This window comes from Dipodomys merriami, unplaced genomic scaffold (genome assembly GCF_024711535.1).
Source record: "Dipodomys merriami isolate MVZ:Mamm:240054 unplaced genomic scaffold, mDipMer1.0.p SCAF_102, whole genome shotgun sequence".
Classification (NCBI taxonomy): Eukaryota; Metazoa; Chordata; class Mammalia; order Rodentia; family Heteromyidae; genus Dipodomys; species Dipodomys merriami.
In genome coordinates, this window is record NW_027202294.1 from 2449570 (window position 1) to 2469059 (window position 19490).

Genomic DNA, 19490 nt, shown 5'->3' on the forward strand with positions numbered 1-19490 from the left:
GTACATGTGGGAATAAAAGAAACACTGTGAAATTTGTGTGATAGGAGGGCTGGGATGAGGGAGCATGGGGTGCGATATGCTAACAAGATTGCAATGAAGTTTAGACTGCTTTACATGCCCCCAGAGACATTTCAGCAAATACAGTTTTATAAATCCTACAAATAAATGCATATCTGCACCTAACACATAATCCAGACATTGTGCTGAGGCCTATGATAAATGTGAATTTCTGTAAGAATCTAAAATTACCCAGATATCCGTTTGTGACCCAAGGGCAGTCTGACAAATGCCAGTGTTTAAATGAAGCACTAAGATAAGGGATAGAGTATAGACTACATATGGGTATGGTTTGTGTTGTATTTATTTATTCCTGTTATTACTCAGGCTTTCCCAGCAGCTTATTTTCTTCTGGGGCCTGTTTACTTGATCACATTCCTCAAGGCTTACTTTATCTCCAACTTTGTTGCTTTTCCTTACAGTGGTTTCTGGCTTGGTTGCTGTCCTTATTCTTCCCAAGAGCCATCAAGTAGCTGATTTAAATTTTGGCCTTTCCTTTTTTCTGAATAGCTGAGAAAGTACCTGGTTGAGTTGAAACGGTGATTGTATCATGACCTCATTCTTGCCTGATTCTATCAAGCATTTGTTTTCATTTTCATTTGCTGCAGAAAATAACCACATTTTTAGCATTGCTAATGAATTAAGCATATGCACCCAAAGTAGCAAAGACTTGTTTGGTTTTCTCAAGAGATTACTGGAAGCATATGTTTGAATCTTAGCATACAAGTCCAGACCAAGGTGAAATACTGATGATACACAGAAGTTTACCTTTTCTCCTATTTTTTGGTTTGTTTGTTTGCCAGTCCTGGGGCTTGAATGCTGATCCTGAGCACTGTCCCTGAGTTTTTTTGCTCAAGGATAGTGTTCTACCACTTGATCTATAGCTCCACTTCCAGTTTTTTTTGTAGTTTATTGGAGATAAGAGTCTCATGAACTTTCCTGCCTGGGCTGGCTTTGAACCAAGATCCTCAGATCTTAGTCTCCTGAGTAGCCAGGAGTACAGTCATGAACCACCAGCACCCAGCTTACCTTTTCTCCTTTTGACATCTCTTTTACCTACTAAATACCAGACTTTGTGTTGTGTTGCACTTTCCTTCTCTTTCTCTCTCTCTCTCTCTCATAACAGACTTTGAAATCAGGGCCTTACCTTCATTCTGTATAGTTATAGCAAAGGCTACCATGAAGTAAAAAAAATCAGCATGATAAAAATTGAAAAAAGCATGGACAGTTGAGATAGAAAAGCTGGGTTTAAAGTTTTTTTTTTTTCTCTTGTAATCTCAGGCAGAGATCAGAAGATTGAAGGTTGAGGTCAGCCCAGACAAAAAGTTAGCAAGACCCCATCTAAACAAATAAGTTAGGCATATTGGTTTATGTCTATGCTCCCAGCATAGGTAGAAGGATTGAGATTGGAGGCCAGCCCTTGACAAAAAGTAGAAGGGCTTATTTGAAAAATAATCAAAGCAAAAAAAGGGATTTGGGTGTGACTCATGTAGTATAGGACCTGCCTAGCAAGTCCAAGACCTGAGTTTAAATCCCAGTGCCCTCAGCACTAGTTTGTTGTTGTTATTGATTTGGTCATTATCATTTGCCATATGACCTTAGCTAAATTATTTCTCTGGACCTCTTTCTTTTTTTTTTTTTTTTTCTTTTTGGGTCTGGTCATGGGGCCTGAACTCTGGGCCTGGGCGCTGTCGCTCAGCTCTTCAGCTCAAGGCTAGCACTCTACCACTTGAGCCACAGCGCCACTTCCGGCTTTTTTCTTTTTGCTTATATGGTGCTGAGGAATCGAACCCAGGGCCTCAGGCATGCAAGGCAAGCACTCTACCACTGAGCCACCTTCCCAGCCCCATGGACCTCTTTCTAACTACATTTATAAAATGGGAATGATTATCATAGCAACTATTACATTGTACAGTGGTAGTAAAAATTATATAGTATGTATATTAAACTCTGTAAACTACACAATTTTTATCATTTTACCTGGAATAGTGTCTTCAAGGTTCATCCATCTTGTAGCATATGTCTGCACTCCATCCTTCTTAGGCCTAATAACATCCCGTTGTATTTATGCACCATACCTTTTCATCTGTCAGTGGACACTTGAATTACTTTTGCCTTTTGGTTATTGTAAATAATGCTGTTGTGAGCATAGGTTCTGTTCAAGATCTTGCTATCAGAACAGACATGGTAGTATATGCTTGGAATCCCCACACATGGAAGGCTAAGACAAGGGTTCAAAGCCAGCATAGGCTACATAGTGAGACCTGTCAATAAAAAAATAAGGTCCTGGGCTGGGAAGGTGGCTCAGTGGTAGAGTGCTTGCCTTGCATGCATGAGGCCCTGGGTTCCATTCTTCAGCACCACATAAGCAGAACAAGCCAGAAGTGGTGCTATGGCTCGAGTGGTAGAACACTGGCCTTGAGCTGAAGAGGTGAGGGACAGCACCCAGGCCCAGAGTTCAGGCCCCTTAACCGGCCAAAATAAAATTAAAAAAAAAATAAGGTCCTACTTTCACATTTTTGGGGCATATACCCTGAAGACCAACTGCTGGATCATATAATCTGTTAATTTTTTTGAAGTTTTTGGCTAAATATTTTTATTAGTATTATAAAGATGATGTACAGTGCGGTTACAGTTACATAAGTCAGGTAGGGAGTACATTTCTTTTTGTGCTGTGTCACCCATTCTCTCACTAACCATTTTTTCCTCCTGTGCCCACTCACAAGTTGTGTAGTTCTTTTTCAGCATAGTGTCTAGTGAGTACCATTACTACATTTGTTCACCGTTAATTCTTCCATTTCTGTGCTCTCCTTACCCTCCCAAAGACATTTGTTTTGTTTTCTTTTAAAATTTTTTTTGCCAGTCCTGGGGATGTCTGGATGCTGTCACTGAGCTCCTTTTGCTCAAAGCTAGCACTGTACCACTTGAGCCAGAATGCCACTTTCAGCTTTTTCTGTGATTAATTGGAGATAAGAGTCTCATGTATTTTCCTGCCCAGGCTGGCTTTGAATCATGATTCCCAGATCTCAGCCTCTTGAGTAGCTAGGATTACAGGCATGAACTTCTGGTACCCAGCTGTTTTAAAATTATTTTTAATGAGAAACTTTTTTAATGAAGTTGGGCACTGGTGGTTCACGGTTGTAATCCTAGCTACTCAGGAGGCTGAGGTCTGAGGATCTCAGTTCAAAGCCAGCCTGGACAGGAAAGTTCGTGAGACTCTTTTTTCTTTTTTATTTTTTTGGGTCTGGTCGTGGGGCCTGAACTGGGCCTGGGCGCTGTCCCTCAGCTCTTCAGCTCAAGGCTAGCGTTCTACCGCTTGAGCCACAGCACCACTTCCGACTTTTTTCTTTTTGCTTATGTGGTGCTGAGGAATTGAACCCAGGGCCTCAGGCATGCAAGGCAAGTGCTCTACCACTGAGTTACCTTCCCAGCCCTTGTGAGACTCTTATCTCCAGTTAACCACCAGAAAACCTGAAGTGGCTGTGGCTCAAGTGTCAGCCTTGAGCTGAAGAGCTGAGGGATAGCTCCCAGGCCCAGAGTTCAAGCCCCACGACTGACAAGAAAAAAAAATTAATGAGTTTATTAAAGTTTATTTTCAGGAAGCACCCATTTTTGATTTGTCATGTTTAAAAAGTTTTCTTCATGTTATATAATAAAGATAATATAAGAATATAGAGTTATAAACTTCTTTGTTTATATTCTCTTATTCTCTGCTTGTACAGTATAGTATAGTCATCTTTGCAATGCTAGTTTGTATATACACACACACACACATTTTTTTTTTTTGCCAGTCCTGGGGCTTGAACTGAGGGCTTAGGTGCTATCCCTGAGCCACTTTGTGCTCAAGGCTAGTGCTTTGCAACTTGAATCACAGCACCACCTCCAGCTTTTTCTGAGTATTGGAGAGAGAAGAGTCTTACAGACTTTCCTGCCTGGCTGGCTTCAAACTGTACTCCTCAGATCTCAGCTTCCTGAGTAACTAGAATTACAGGCATGTGAGCCACCAGTGCTCAGCTAAAATAAACTTTTTTTTTTTTCAGTCATGGGGCTTGAACTTCTGGGCCTGGGCAATCTCTCTCAGAACTTCAGCTCAAAGGTAGTACTCTACCACTTGAGCCACAGTGCCACTTCCGGCTTTTTCTGTTTATGTGGTGCTAAAGAATCAAACCAAGGTCCTCATGCATGCAAGGCAAGCACTCTACCACTGAGCCACTTTACCAGCCCCTAGACTTAAAAAGTCTTCTGTACTTCTCTTCAAAAAGTTATTAATAAGCCGGGTGCCAATGGCTCATGCCTGTAATCCTAGCTACTGAGGAGGCTGAGATCTGAGGATATTGGTTCAAAGCCAGCCTGGGCAGGAAAGTCCATGAAACTCTTATCTCCAGTAAACTGCCAGGAAACCAGAAGTGGTGCTGTGGCTCAAGCAGTAGAGCGCTTGCCTTGAGCTGAAGAGCCGAGAGACAGCGCCCAAACCCAGAGTTTAAGGCTCACAACCGACCAAAAAAAAAAAGTTATTAATAGAGCTGGGGGCTGGAAAGGTGGCTTAGTGGTACAGCGCTTGCCTTACATGCTTGAGGCCCTGGGTTCAATTCCTCAGCACCACATAAGCAGGGGAAAAAAAGCCGGAAGTGGTGCCCTTGCTCAATTGGTAGAGCATTAGCCTTGAGGTGAATAGCTGAGGAGCAGCACCCAGGCCCACAACCGGACACCCCTAACCCCCCCCAAAAATAGAGCTGGGATGTAGCTCAGGGGAAAAGTGCTTGCCTAGCAAGTGCAATGACCTGGGTTGGATCCCCAGTACCAAAAAAAGAAATGACAAAAAGACACAGGTTTTTTTTTTTTAAGAGATGAATAAAGAAGAGGATATTAAAAGCCATTTTCTTCCTACTCATTCTGTAGTATTCAGGCCAGTATTTTTACCATCACAGACTTCTGTTTTCACTTGAATCTACTTTAGTTAGTTGTCACCTCTCAACACAACATAATTCAGTACAAATATCCACACTTCCTTACAGAACTGTATGTATTTAGAGAGTCCCTGATATTGACTCTGTTCCTAATCCTAGACTCTCCTGGAGACTCTGTCCCAAACTGGTATTTCTATATAACTGAGATATATATATATATATATATATATATATATATATATATATATATATATAACTGATATGCCATGGCTTAGTAAGAAGCTGCTTTTTCTTCAAGTGTGCATTTATGTCCATTCCCTGTGGGGAAGTCACTTTTGTACTAGGTATGCAGAAGCACCTATTGGCCAACTACCTCTCTAGCTGTCTTAGAAAAACATGTCTTTTTTTGGTTGTTGGGTTTTTGTTGTTTTGATGCTGGTCCTTGGGCTTGAATTCAGGGACTAGGCACTGTTCCTGAGATTTTTTGCTCAAGGTTAGTGCTCTACCATTTGAGCTACAGCTCCACTTGTGGCTTTTTTGGTGTTTAATTGGAGATGGGTGTCTCACAGGCTTTCCTGCTTGAGCCGGATTTGAACCGCAATTCTCAGATCTCAGCTTCCTGAGTAGCTAAGATTATGGGTGTGAGCCACTGACATCCAGCCCTTGTTTCCTTTTTTGAAGAATTGCTGCATCATTTATTAGGTTCATTATTATTATTATTATCATCATCATCATTATTATTATTTTGTTGGTTGTGGGGCTTAAACTCTTGGCCTGGGCGCTGTCCTTCAGCTCTTCAGCTCAAGGTGAGCATTCTACCATTTGAGCCACAGCGCCACTTCGGTTTTCCTGGTGGTTTATTGGAGATAAGAGTCTCACAGACTTTCCTGCCTGAGCTGACTTTGAACCATGATCCTCAGATCTCAGCCTCCTGAGTAGCTAGGATTACAGGTATGAGCCACCCGTACCCAGCTAGGTATATTATTTTGGAGACTTTTTTTTTTTTTTTGTCTGTCGTGGGCCTGAACTCTGGGCCTGAGTGCTGTCCCTCAGCTCTTCAGCTCAGGCTAGCGCTCTTACCACTTGAGCCATAGCACCACTTCCAGCTTTTTCTGCTCATGTGGTACTGAGGAATTGAACCCAGGGCCTCATGCATGCAAGGCAATCACTCTACCACTGAGCCACCTTCCCAGCCTCTAGGTTTATTATTTTGAACCTTAAGAGTGTTTCTGAAGTACATCTCCATTTTTCCATTCTGGATAAAGGCATTGCCTTAACTTTAAAAGATGTTTTGCTTTCTCTTGTGGATGGATTTTGAAACCTTTGTATGATGATGGCCCAGTGAATTTTCTTTCTCAGAGTCAATTTTCTTTCAGCTGAAGGGAAGAAAATGGTATGCCTAAACAGCCTGCATCTGCCGATCCATGTAATGAGTGCTGCCATATGGTCCTTTGCCTTTCTCTGAGAACTTTGTATGTCCATGATGCTATTGACTTTGGATGGATGTGAAAACAAGGACTCTTGTCAGAAAATCTGATTTTTAGGTCTCTAAGGGATGCTGTGAAATATGGCTACTAGCCACTAGGTTAATTATCAAGGAATAGAGTTTGTAAAGGCTTAGCCAGAAAACTGTGATGGTGAACATAATTTGTTTCTAGTATTTAAAAGGATTTCTTGTTGATCTCACACCTAGGAAAAAAAAAGTCTCTAAACCAGAACAACCAAACCCTTTTCTTTGATAGCCACTTTGGAAGGGATTGATTTATATGTGAAACTTTCAAACATCTAACAGTTGGGAGCACCTCTCCCTCCCAGACTGGTTTTCCAGTTGATAACAGTCTCAAACTATGTCTTTGAGATCTTCCAGTATGTAGTACCAGCAGGTGAGCAGCAGGAAGACTACAGACTTTTCTGTACTTTAAAGCTAAGATAATGTGACAGTGAAAATTAAAAATTCTTCTCCATGCTTGCAGATGTAAGTTGCTCAAGTGTCTGTTTGCTTTTCACTTTTCTTTCATGGCTTAGTCATGCTAGTTCTTTGTCAAAGTTATTTGTGTTTATAAACAATTCTCTCTTCCTGTTTGACTTTTCTATGAGACTCTTAAGATGAAACTGCTTAGAAACTGCTATTTTTATTGGAAGATCTGATGTCACCAACAGATAAGGCCTTTGTTTTTTCTTACCTGTAAGAGAGTTGTTTCATTGTTTTGCCTTAAGAAAAATATACTGCTCTACCTAAATGTTTTATTTTTCGGTCATATTGTAATGTCAACTGCCTCCAGAGAGTCAATGATATACACGGGCAAATGCTGTAAGTGTTGTAAGGAGAACGGTTTGGAAATTGTGCTTAGAGACTTCTCTGCTAAGTATTTCCAGCCACCACATAGGTGGCTATCTCAGTGAGCACTCGTACTTTTTGAAGAAGTTTATTAGCTGTTAACCCAGTTTGTTAAAAGAGAAGAGAAAAAGAAACGTGGTGTACTAAAATCTGACTTTTATCTGACCAAAAAATTGAAGCTCTTAATGAATCTAAGTTAACATCCTAATATTTTTCTCTTAGTGAACATTTTATTAGCACCAACTTCAAAATTCTGTTTTCTGCTTAAGAAAGCAATAGTGAAGTCAGATGCCTGGCTTATGAGATTCTTATCTCCATTTAACCACCAAAAAGCTAGTAGTAGAGCTGTGGCTCAAGTGATAGAGCACTAGCCTTGAACATGAAAGCTCAGTTCAGTGTCCAGGCCCTGAATTCAAGCCTCAGAACTAGCATTGAAAAAAAAAGAAAAGGACTGGGAAGGTAGCTCAGTGGTAGAGTGCTTGCCTTGCATGCCCGAGGCCCTGGGTTCGATTCCTCAGCACCACATAAGCAAAAAGAAAAAAGCTGGAAGTGGTGCTGTGGCTCAAGTGGTAGAGCACTAGCCTTGAGCTGAAGGGCTGAGGGACAGCGCCCAGGCCCAGAGTACAGGCCCCACGACCAGACCCCCCCAAAAAAAGCCAGGTACCAGTGGCTCATGCCTGTAATCCTAGCTACTCAGGATACTAAGGAGGCTGAGATCTACGGTTTGTGGTTCAAAGTCAGCCTGGGCAGGAAAGCCCATGAGACTCTTATCTCCAATTAACCACCAGAAAACTGGAAGTGGCGCTGTGGCTTAAGTGGTAGAGTGCTAGCCTTGACTGACACCCCCCTCCCCTCAAAAAAAAAGAATTAACTTTTTAGATACCACTGTGATTATATAAGTTATAAGTCTGGGAGGGGTGAGAATGATAAGTTAGGGCAAATAGGTTTGCCTCATGTCTGATGCTCACTTTATGGTCTCCTTTCTGCTGCTTATGTGTTTTTAGTCTTTTTTTTTTTTTTTTTTTTTTTTTTGTCAATAGTAGGGCTTGAACTCAGGGCTTGGGTTCTGTCTCTGAGCTCTTTTGCTCAAGGCTAGAGCTCTACCCCTTTGAACCACTGGGTCACTTCTGGTTTTCTTGTGGGTAATTGGAGATAAGAGTCTTATGTACAGACTTTACTGCCTGGGCTGGCTTTGAACTGTGATCCTCAGATCTCAGCCTCCTGAGTAGCTAGGATTACAGGCATGAGCCACCAGTGCCTGGCTCCACAAATTCTTTACTGATTAGTTGAGAGATGTTGCAGTTTGATGCTTAGGCACTTCAGTTGGAGGATGCAATTTAATCTAGTGAGAAGTAAATATGGACTAAAAAGTCATAAAGAAAACCTACTTGTCTGCCCTAGGATGGCTCAAATTATCACCTGAGTTAGAATTTATCAATAATGACCTTTTTGTTAGTCAGATCCTGCTGATCTCCCATTAGAGAGAATGAGAAGCAATATGCAGATTACAAAAAGTACCCAAATGAAGCTTCTGTAGTATTGTTTACTTATGAGAGCATTAATAATTATTCTAATGGTCATTGTTTCTTAATTTCTCAAGTCTGTTCAGCTACAATAAAACAAACACTAAATTCCATAGGGTTGATTGCCTATTTGCTTGCCCTAGCTTGGTTTATGCTACCAAGTGAGGTTTTGCATTAGGTCATAGCTAAATTTGCTGAGCTATAGTGCTGTGTTTATAGATGTACTACCATTCTGGTTGTTTTTCAGGGAGTATTATTGAGATTTTGAACTCAGGGTCTTGCACTTGCTAGGCAGGCTTTCTACCACTCACCACACCTTTAGCCTTTTTCTTTGATGGTTATTCTTGAGATAGGGTCTCACTGCCTAGGCATGCCCTAGATTGAGCGCTTATTTTAAAAAGTTTGTAGTCATAGTTGGGACAAGTAAGCACCACCATGCCCAGTTTCTCTGTTGAGTCTAGCTGACTTTTCTGCCCAGACTAATGAGCAACTGGGACTCCGCCTCTTAAAAAAAAATTGGTGCTGGGTATCAAACTTGCAAGCTAGGCAGGTGTTCTGCCACTAAGCTATATCCTTAGTCTTTCTTTTCCAATTTTTAAATTAACTTGTTTAGCTTTTATTTTATTTTTAATTTTAATTTTAGGAGGTATTTTTTTTCCTTGTACAAAGTTGGTGGTAGAGGTGAAACTCAAATTGAGACGACCTGAGTCTATAGTCTCTTTTAAACCACTGTGTTAGACTGTGTCTTAAATAGCAAAGGAATGAGCAAACCTAAAAAACATAATGTTACTGAGAAGCTCCATTTCTATGCATTGTCAGTTAAGTATCAAATTCAGCCTGATTTAAGTTAAGAAATCAGAGCTTCTTGGGTGAAAGAGGATGAATGTTGTCAAAAGACTGTCAGCAAGCATAAAAATAGAACAATGGAACCTCTTTAAATTGTGTTAGGAAGGGAGAAGGGAGCAGGGGAAAGTAATGGGGCACATTGATTGGAAAGGATTATACATATGGCATGGAAATGTCACATTGAAATCCTCCATGTATAGCTAATGTGTACTAATAAACAAAATAAAACAAAAAAATCCACCATGGTTGTGCTTTCCTGTAGCCCCAGTATCCAGGAGTCTAAAAGAGGACCACAAGTTCAAGGCCAGCCTAAGCTATATTGTGAGTTTGGGGCTACCCTAGCAATTTAGCAAGACCATCTCAAAACAAAGGTGATATATAGATGGGTTACTGTTACATATGTCAGGTAAAAGAGTACATTCCTTTTTTTTTTTTTTGTCGGTCGTGGGGCTTGAACTCTGGGCTTGGGCGCTAACCCTGTGCTCTTCAGCTCAAGGTGAGCGCTCTACCGCTTGAGCCATAGCACCGCTTCTGGTTTTCAAGTGGTTAATTGGAGATAAGAGTCTCACAGACTTTGGGCTGGGAAGGTGGCTCAGTGGTAGAACACTTGCCTTGCATGCATGAGGCCCTGGGTTAGATTCCTCAGCACCAAATAAGCAAAAAAAGCCGGAAGTGGCGCTGTGGCTCAAGTGGTAGAGCACTAGCCTTGAGCTGAAGAGCTGAGGGACAGCACCCAGGCCCAGAGTTCAGGCCCCATGATCGGACCCAAAAAAAAAAGAGTCTCACAGACTTTTCTGCCCGGGCAGGCTTTGAATCATGATCCTCAGTTCTTAGCTTCCTGAGTAGCTAGGATTACAGGCGTGAGCCACTGGTGCCCGGCTAAGAGTATATTTCTTTTTGGACAATGTCACCCCTTCCTCACTCTCTCCCAGTTTTTCCCTCCATCCCCACTTACAAGTTGAATAGTTCGTTTTCTTTTCTTTTCTTTTTTTCCCAATTGGTTGTGGCCCTTGAACTCTGGGCCTGGACGCTGTCCTTCAGCTCAAGGCGAACACTTTACCACTTGAGCCACAGTGCCACTTCTGGTTTTTCGGTGGTTAATTGGAGGTAAGGGTCTCGTGGACTTTCCTGCCCAGGCTGGCTTTGAACCACAATCCTTAGATTTCAGCCTCTTGAGTAGCTAGGATTATAGGCATGAGCCATCGGCACCCAGCTTGTATGGTTCATTTTCAACATAGTGTGTAGGAGCGAAAGACTTTCCCAAGAAAATCACTCGGACACCTGGTCACATACAAAGGAAAAGGAATTTAATGTCAGTAACCTAACAGTCTACCTTGAGGGCTGAGAGTAGCAGCTCGGCTAGATGGGGCTACCAGCTTATGTGGAATTTGAGAGCCAGAAACTGTGTGATAGATGGGGGGGGGGGGAGGTGTGTGTGTTAACATTTGCAGTTGTAACCTCACAAACAAGAGAGAAAAATCCCTCTTGTTTCCTTTTCCTGGAAAACAAAACACTTTTGTATCCTGGGCACAGTGGCAATGGCAGTCTTAGTATTTCCATCTGAGGTAGAAAAAGGATCACTTTTTGGTTTGCTCATTCCTCTGCTATTTAAGACTTAGCCATAACACAGTGGTTGAGAAGAACTGTGGACTCAGGTTGTCTCAATTTGAGTCTCAGCTCTACCACTTACATTGGGGGCACTTTGCTCTAGTTTTTTTCAGCCATAAAGTGAGGAGAATAATGGACCTGAGTCATTATTGAGAAGTAACTGTACAAAGGGGTTTCAATTCAACATATCAATGTATAAGTAGTGCATCTGATGACAGTCTCGCCATCATTCCCCTTTATTACTGAGATTATTAAATGGCAGTATGTATAAATTGTCCTGATTGTGCAAGTCTGGGTATTTTAACCAGCCTTGGTTATGATGGTCTACATGAAAACTCATTCTGGAGAAATAAGTGCCCTCCATATTCTACTTTGTTCAGTCCCTATCCCTACTCTTGAACTAGTAGAGACCAGAGATACAAAATGATAGGGCTGGGAATGTGGCTTAGTGGTAGAGTGCTTGCCTGGCATGCATGAAACCCTGGGTTCCATTCCTCAGTACCACATAAACAGAAAGAGCTGGAAGTGATACTGAGGCTCAAGTGGGAGAGTGCTAACCATGAGCAAAAAAACCCTCAGGGACAGTGCCTAGGCCCCAAGTTCAAGCCCCAATACTAGCATAAACAAACAAACAAACTATAAAGAAGCTGATATCAGGAGCAGTACTGAAACTTAGGCTGCCTACCGGCACCTGGGCACCTGGGCATCAGGGCATCAATGACGGGAAAATAGTTTGATTGGGTCGAGTTTGTGTTTTCACAAACTAGTTCTTTTACTCCTCTGAGTTGTTTGACTTATTTTCAAACGAGAAGTTTCTCTTCTTCTCTTCTTGCTGTTACTATGGTAAAAGAATTTACTCAGCCGGATGCTGGTGGCTCACGCCTGTAATCCTAGCTACTTAGGAGGCTGAGATCTGAGGATCAAAGCCAAGAAAGGCTGTGAGATTCTTACTCCAATAAGCCACTAGAAAACTGGAAGTGGCGCTGTGGCTCAAGTGGTAGAGCACTCACCTTGAGCTGAAGAGCTGAAGGACAGCGCCCAAGCCCAGAGTTCAGGCCCCACGACAGACAAAAAAAAAAAAAAAAGAATTTACCCGAAGTGAATATACAGTAGTTGAGAGGATGTTATTCAATGTGTTCTTACCTTTTGTTTAGAAAGAATATAAGTGGCTTTTAGGTTTTCTTCCTTATATTTTAACTTATTAAAAATATTTAACCATGGATTTTTGTTGTTGTTGTCAGTTGTGGGGCTTCAACTCTGGGTCTGGGCGCTGTCCCTGAGGTCTTCAGCTCAAGGTGAGCACTCTACCACTTGAGCCACAGCTCCACTTCCTGTTTTCTAGTGGTTTATTGGAGATAAGAGTCTCACAGACTTTCCTGCCTGGGCTGGCTTTGAACCACAATCCTCAGATCTCAGCCTCCTGAGTAGCTAGGATTATAGGTGAGCCACCGGTGCCTGGCCACTATGGATTTTTTAAAAATAGATTTTCTTTATCAACTTGAGGAATTTCCTTCTATTCCTAGTTTGTTAAGCATTTTTATCATGAAAGGATGTTGAAATTTATTCGGAAAAAATAGACACTGTGATAGACTGAAAGCAGGTCATCTTTAGGTTGAGAATGTGGTTTTTACTTCTTATTCAATTGACACAGTATACTGCATTAATTGATTTTCAGATGCAAGATGAATCTTGCATTCCTGGGATAAATTCCATTTGTTCATAGTGTCTAATTTTTTACATATGTTGCTGGATTCATTTTTCTAGCATTTCGCTGAGGAAATTTGTATCCATATTCAACATCTATAGAACATGGAAATATTAGTTTGTAACTTTCTTGTGATGTTCTTATCTGGTTTTAGTATCAGAGTGATATGGAGAATCATAATGAGTATGGAGTTCCTCTTCAGGTTTTTTGAAGAGGTTGTAAAGGATTGGTATTCTTCTTGAAATGCTTGGGAGGATTATATTAGAGCCTAGGCTCTTTTTCCAGAAATAGTCTTTTTTTTTTTAAATGCCAATATTTAGACTTGAACTCCAGGGCTTTTGCTTTCATTTGGCTTTTTGACTTACTACTACTAATACTCTGACATTCTTCCAATTCCTGCTTTTTGCTAGTTAGCTAGAAATAAGAGTATCAAGAATTTGTCTGCCCAGATTGGCTTTGAACCTCAATCATCAGATTTTAGTCAGATTTTAGCCTCCTGACTAGCTAGAATTATAGGACATGCCTGACAAGTAAACATTTTCTTTCTTTTTTCTTTTTTGTCGGTCATGGGGCTTGAACTCTGGGCCTGGGCGCTGTCCCTCATCTCTTCAGCTCAAGGCAAGCACTCTACCAATTGAGCCACAGCGCCACTTTGAATTTTCTAGTGGTTTATTGGATATAAGAGTCTCACAGCCCATGCTGTTTTTTTTTATTAAGTTTTTTATTGTGAAAATACTGTACAGAGGGGTTACAGTTACATGAGCAAGGTAATGAGTACATTTCTTATCCAACATTGTTGCCTCCTCCTTTGTTTTTTCCCTACCATCCCTTCCCTCCCACCTCCTCAGCTACACCCCATCCCCAAGCTGGTTTTGATCTTCAGATCTCAGCCTCCTGAGTCGCGAGGATTACAGGCCTCAGCCACCAGCACCTGAAAGTAAACATTTTTTAATGTAGCAATTTTGTTTCTTTGTTAGAAGGCAGTACTCAGGATTGAACATAGGGCCTCCTGCATGAAAGATAAGCATTCTACAACTGAACTATACCCTCCCTTTCTTCTGTAGTACCAAGGTTTGAATTCAGGGCCTTATACTGGGTAGGCAGACATTCTATCACTTTAGCCATGCCTCAAGCCCTTATTACTTTAATTATTTTTCAGGTAGAGTCTTTTTTTTTTTTTTTAATCCCAGGCTGGCCTGGACTGCAATCCTCTCATTTATTCTTCCTACATAGCTGGGGTAATGGGCCTGTGCCACTTTTTATTGATTGAGATAGTGTTCCCTGAACTTTTCATCTAGATCTATGACCTCATTTAGACTGCAGTCATCCAGATCTCAGCCTCCAAAATAGCTAGTATTATAGTTGTGAGCCATTGTACACTTACATTAAAATCTTATTTTGGGACAGGTTCTCACTAAGTTGCCTAGGCTGGTCACAAACTAGAGTAGCCTTGAACTTTTGATCTTCCTGATTTAGACTTCCAAGTAGCTGGGATTACAGGATTATGGATGTACCACTGTGCCTGGCTTCCCATTTTTATTTCTTTATTGTTTTTCTTCACTTAAAATAGTTTAAAAATACTTTAAAAGTTGGGCTGGGAAGGTGGCTCAATGGTAGAGTGCTTGCCTTGCATGCATGAGGCCCTGGGTTTGATTCTTCAGCACCACATAAGCAGAAAAAATCCAGAAGTGGCGCTGTGGCTCAAGTGGTAGGGCACTAGTCTTGCGCTGAATTGCTGAGGGACAGTACCCAGGCCCAGAGTTCAGCCCCCACAAGCGACCAAAAAAAAAAAAAAAAGTAATTTTCCTAGTGGTCACTCTAACAGTTACCATATTTATCTTTATTACTGAAAGGAGACTGCCACATGGGTTCAGGCAGAAAAGAATTTATCAGCTGGCTCACACAGATGGAGGTGTGCACAGAGAGAAGAAAAAAGAAAAAGAGGGAGAGAACTGTGGTTGGGAGATATTATATAGGGAAAGGAGGGAGGTAAGATATGAAAGTGATCTCAGAGCCTGGGGAACCTCTCACTGTCTGCAGGAAGTGTGACTGGGGCGGTTCAGGGAGTTACCTCAGGAGATGAGGCAGTGACCTCGGAGTCTGGGGTCCTTTGCTGACCCACAGCAAAAAGATTGATAGTCAGGTGATTACTGGTTTCAAGCAGGTGATTTCTGGTAAGGCTATGTGCTTTATTTCACAAAGAGGAAGGGGGGGGGGCTGTTTTCCCACACAGACCTAACAATTACTACCAGCTTCAGACTTACACTTTTTTTATATACTCTTTTTTTTTTTTTTTTTTAATAAAGATTGAGTTTTCCTATGTGGCTGGCCCAAGCAGGCCTTCAACTCCTGAACTCAAGTGATCCTCCTGCCTTAGCTACCCCAGTACTTGGATTACAGATGAATGCATTGCCACTATACCTGGTTAAGATTTTTATACTAACGTAATTTCATTGAAATACAGAAATATTACTCCTGTGTAATTATAAATAACATGTGCACAAAACCTATTTGAATAAACCTTATTTGCTAAAATGAAATGAAAACAAAATCACAAAAAATGGAGGAATTTCTTTTATTTCCTAAAAAAGTGAGGATTTATTAGAAACAAGATTCTAATTTTGTCCACTTTATAGTAGAATTAGGGCTATGTGATAGTGAGGGAAAAGTCTATATTTAGACTTTTGTATGTGTGTACCAGTCCTGGGAACTCAGGACTTGGGTGTTGTCCTTGAGCTTCTTTTGCTCAAAGGCTATTGCTCTAACCACTTGAGCCAGAGTTCCATTTCTAGCCTTTTTAGTAGGGAGGTGACAGTCATGGACTTTTCCTTCCCTGGCTGGTTTCAAACCATAATCCTCAGATCTCAACCTCCTGAGTAGCTAGGATTGTAGGCATGAGCCACTGGCACCTACTTTTAATAAGGTTTGAACTGAAGATCCTATGCTCTTGCTTATTAGCATTTGTACTGAAAGCTGGGGCTTTACACCTCCACTTCTGCCAAGAGTCTCATGGACTTTTCTACCCAGGCTGGCTTCAAACCACAATTCTCATATTTTAGCTTCCTGAATAGCTAGGATTATAGACATGAGCCACTATCGCCTGCCTGTCTGTTTTTAGATTTTTGCATACATTTCATTTTATGAGAGATTTTTTTTTCACATGTAGGCGTTAAACAGCAGTTTAGATGCTGCTCTATTCCCTGGTGAGCTAATAGCCCATAGCCATTTCTTTTCCTGTATTCAAGATATGAGCAATCAGAGCTCATTGGCTCTTGAAGCCTGCATGTAGAGCTTTGTAACAAAGAAAAAGTACATATATAAAAATAAGATCAAGTATTGGGCACCAGTGGCTCACACCTGTAATCCTAGCTACTCAGGAGGCTGAGATCTAAGGATCATGGTTCAAAGCCAGCCTGGGCAAGAAAGTCTGTGAGAGGGCTGGGAAGGTGGCTCAGTGGTAGAGCGCTTGCCTTGCATGCCTGAAGCCCTGGGTTCCATTCCTCAGCACCACATAAGCAAAAAGAAAAAAAGCCGGAAGTGGCGCTGTGGCTCAGGTGGTAGAACGCTAGCCTTGAGCTGAAGAGCTGAGGGATAGCGCTCAGCCCAGAGTTCAGGCCCCACGACTGGACCCAAAAAAAAAAAAGTCTGTGAGACTTTTTTTTTTTTTTTTTTTTTTGGTCGGTCGTGGGGCCTGAACTCTGGGCCTGGGCACTGTCCTTCAGCTCAAGGCTAGCACCCTACTTCAGTCACAGTGCCACATCTAGCTTTTTATTGCTTATGTGGTGCTGAGGAATTGAACCCAGGGCCTCATGCATGCAAGGCAAGCACTCTACCACTGAGCCAACTTCCCAGCTCCCCTGAGACTCTTATTTCCAATAAACCACTCAGAAAACCAGCAGTGGTGCTGTGGCAAGTGGTAGAATGCTTGCCTTGAGCTGAAGAGCTGAAGGTCAGTGCCCAGGCTGACTTCAAGCCCCAGGACCACCAACAACAACAACAAAAAAGACCAATTGATGGAAGTTTGTTTGGAGAGGGGGTAAATACAAATTGGAGAGCCCATGGTAACTTGATACAGAGTGGCTAAAGGAGATGTGAAGTGTGCTCCTTTGTGGCTGGAGTCAGCATTGGTTTTCATAGGTTTGTTTTATTACTTACCTAGCCTTCAGTATCTCACTTTCTCCCCATAACCTAAGAGTTGCTGACTGTGGCCTGTTTTCTTGGCCCAGGTGAGGGGCTATTTCTATAGTGTTGCTCTCAGGAGAGAAGTAGTTAACCTTGAGCTCAGCCCTCTGTCCTGAATGAAGCTAACTGACTGTGAAATAGAAGGCTGTTAATAGCAGATCCCAGCTGTGTGTTCTGAAAGCATTACTTGAAGCCTCAACCTTTGTAAAGTCTAGGATTTTAAAAGATTGGGAATAGATCATTTTAAAGTTATTGTGTTATTATTTTACTTTGTTCATGAATTATGTCAAATATTTACTTGTGCCTTTTGGAATTGTAGGACTGGTTATGTAACTGAACTGGTAAAAGTAGACTAGTTGCTTCCTGATGGTTAGAGGTAAATTAATGTGGTTATGTTCTGAGCAGATAGTTATAGATGAAATTGCTCAGAGCACTGTAGGAAAGAATGGATGATTGCAGGTTGGTCTAGAATGTTTACCCCTTGGTCCCAGGTATGAGTAAAAATTTTCTCCATGCGACAAGAGACCAAATTCTACTCACCCTTGTGTCTTACCCCCTTTTTTCCAGTGTTGAGCACTCTGCCTTTGAACTACATCTTCTGCCCCTTCTGTCTTTTTAGGTCCACAGTCTCATACTAGCCCTCATTTCTGAAAATAAATATACAGCAAAGACTTATTTTGTTCATTTGTCCCATTAATAATGAATAGGATCGTCTACCTATAATTTTATGGTATAGTTTTTTTTTTTTTTTTTGTCCAGTTGTGGGGCCTGAACTGTGGGCCTAGGCGCTGTCCCTCAGCTCTTCAGCTCAAGGCTAGCACTCTACCACTTGAGCCATAGCGCCACTTCCGGCTTTTTCTTTTTGCTTATGCGGTGCTGAGGAATCAAACCCAGGGCCTTAGGCATGCAAGGCAAGAGCTCTACCACTGAGCCACCTTCCCAGCCCCTTATGGTATAGTTTTATTAACAGTTTTTAAACTTGCCTTAAATTTTTGTGTATTTTAGATGTATCATCTCATGTGTGTTCTTTATTCTGCTAATCTTTTCATCAACACAACCTTTACTGTATGTCTTTCTTCCAATTTCTCTAATTAATTAATATTAATGGCAATATGTTAGGGCCTTGTTCTTGCTGGCCAGCCACTCTACCACTTGAGCTACATAACAAAGCACAAATAGGAACTTGAACTTTATTCCTTTTATTTAAGCTCCCCATGTAACTAGAATGACAGACGTGTGCCACCATATTTAGCTTTTTTAGTGATTGAAATGGGATCTGGCAAACTTCATTGTCCAGCTGACCTCAAACCACTTGATCTGATCTCCTGAGTAGCTAGAGTAAGCATGAGATACTATACCTGATTGGTTTTCCAATTTCTTTAGGTGGACATTGATTTTTTGTTTGTTTGTTTGTTTGTTTTTTTGGGTCTGGTCGTGGGGCCTGAACTCTGGGCCTGGGTGCTATCCCTCAGCTCTTCAGCTCAAGGCAAGCGCTCTACCACTGAGCCACCTTCCCAGCCCTAGGTGGACATTGAAATTCCAAGTACAGAGATAATGAATGAGAGGGGCAGTGTAATGTGTTTGTGTGAGGTAGATTTGGGATGTTTCTTTAGAAGCCATTGGTTTAAGGAGCATTTCTTCTCTTTCTTTTTTTTTTAACTGTATTTTTTTTTGTCTTTTCTTTTTTGGTACTGGGGATTGAACCCAGAACGTTGCACTTGCTAGGCAAGTGCTTTGCCACTGAGCTACATCCCAGCCCCATTTCTTCTCTTTCTAACGGTTTCCTTTCCTTTGTAGCTGTTTCTAAATGCTAGACATTGAAAGCTAGAGGGGCAGTCTTAGTGACTTACAATTGCTGCTTTCTCTTAATAGGTCAGGAAGAAATGTATTTCTGATTGGCTTATTATATAATAGAAACTCAGGTAGGTAGAGGATAGAATCTTGATTATTCCAAACCTTACCATTGAACTTTTTACCTTTTCCCAATCAGCTGTTGCAGTGTGACTCTCTAGAGTCAGATATGGACTGCTTTTGCCAGTACCACAATCTCTGGTTCCTTAATAACGTGATACACCCTAATTATTATTAATTTTGAGAATTATAAGAAAAAATAGATTGTCTTCCAGTTGTCAGTGGTTTTTGCCTGTGTTGCTAGCTATTCAGGAGGTAGAGCTTAGGAGGATTGGAGTTTGAGGCCAGCTTGGGCAAAAACTAGCAAGAAACTCCATTTCAATGAGTACCTTGGCATAGTGGTACCTGTCATCTCAGCTACAAGAAGGCTGAGCTACATTGCGAGGATTGTGGCTCCAGTCTAGCATAGAAAA

The 19490-nt window shown here is 41.5% G+C and overlaps 1 protein-coding gene across 3 annotated transcripts in view; it reads left to right on the forward strand.

Annotated features, from left to right (window-relative positions):
• The window catches only part of Armh3 (armadillo like helical domain containing 3), a 208568-nt gene that overhangs the window by 122052 nt on the left and 67026 nt on the right, over window positions 1-19490 (forward strand). The gene's annotated exons all lie outside the window — the stretch shown is intronic.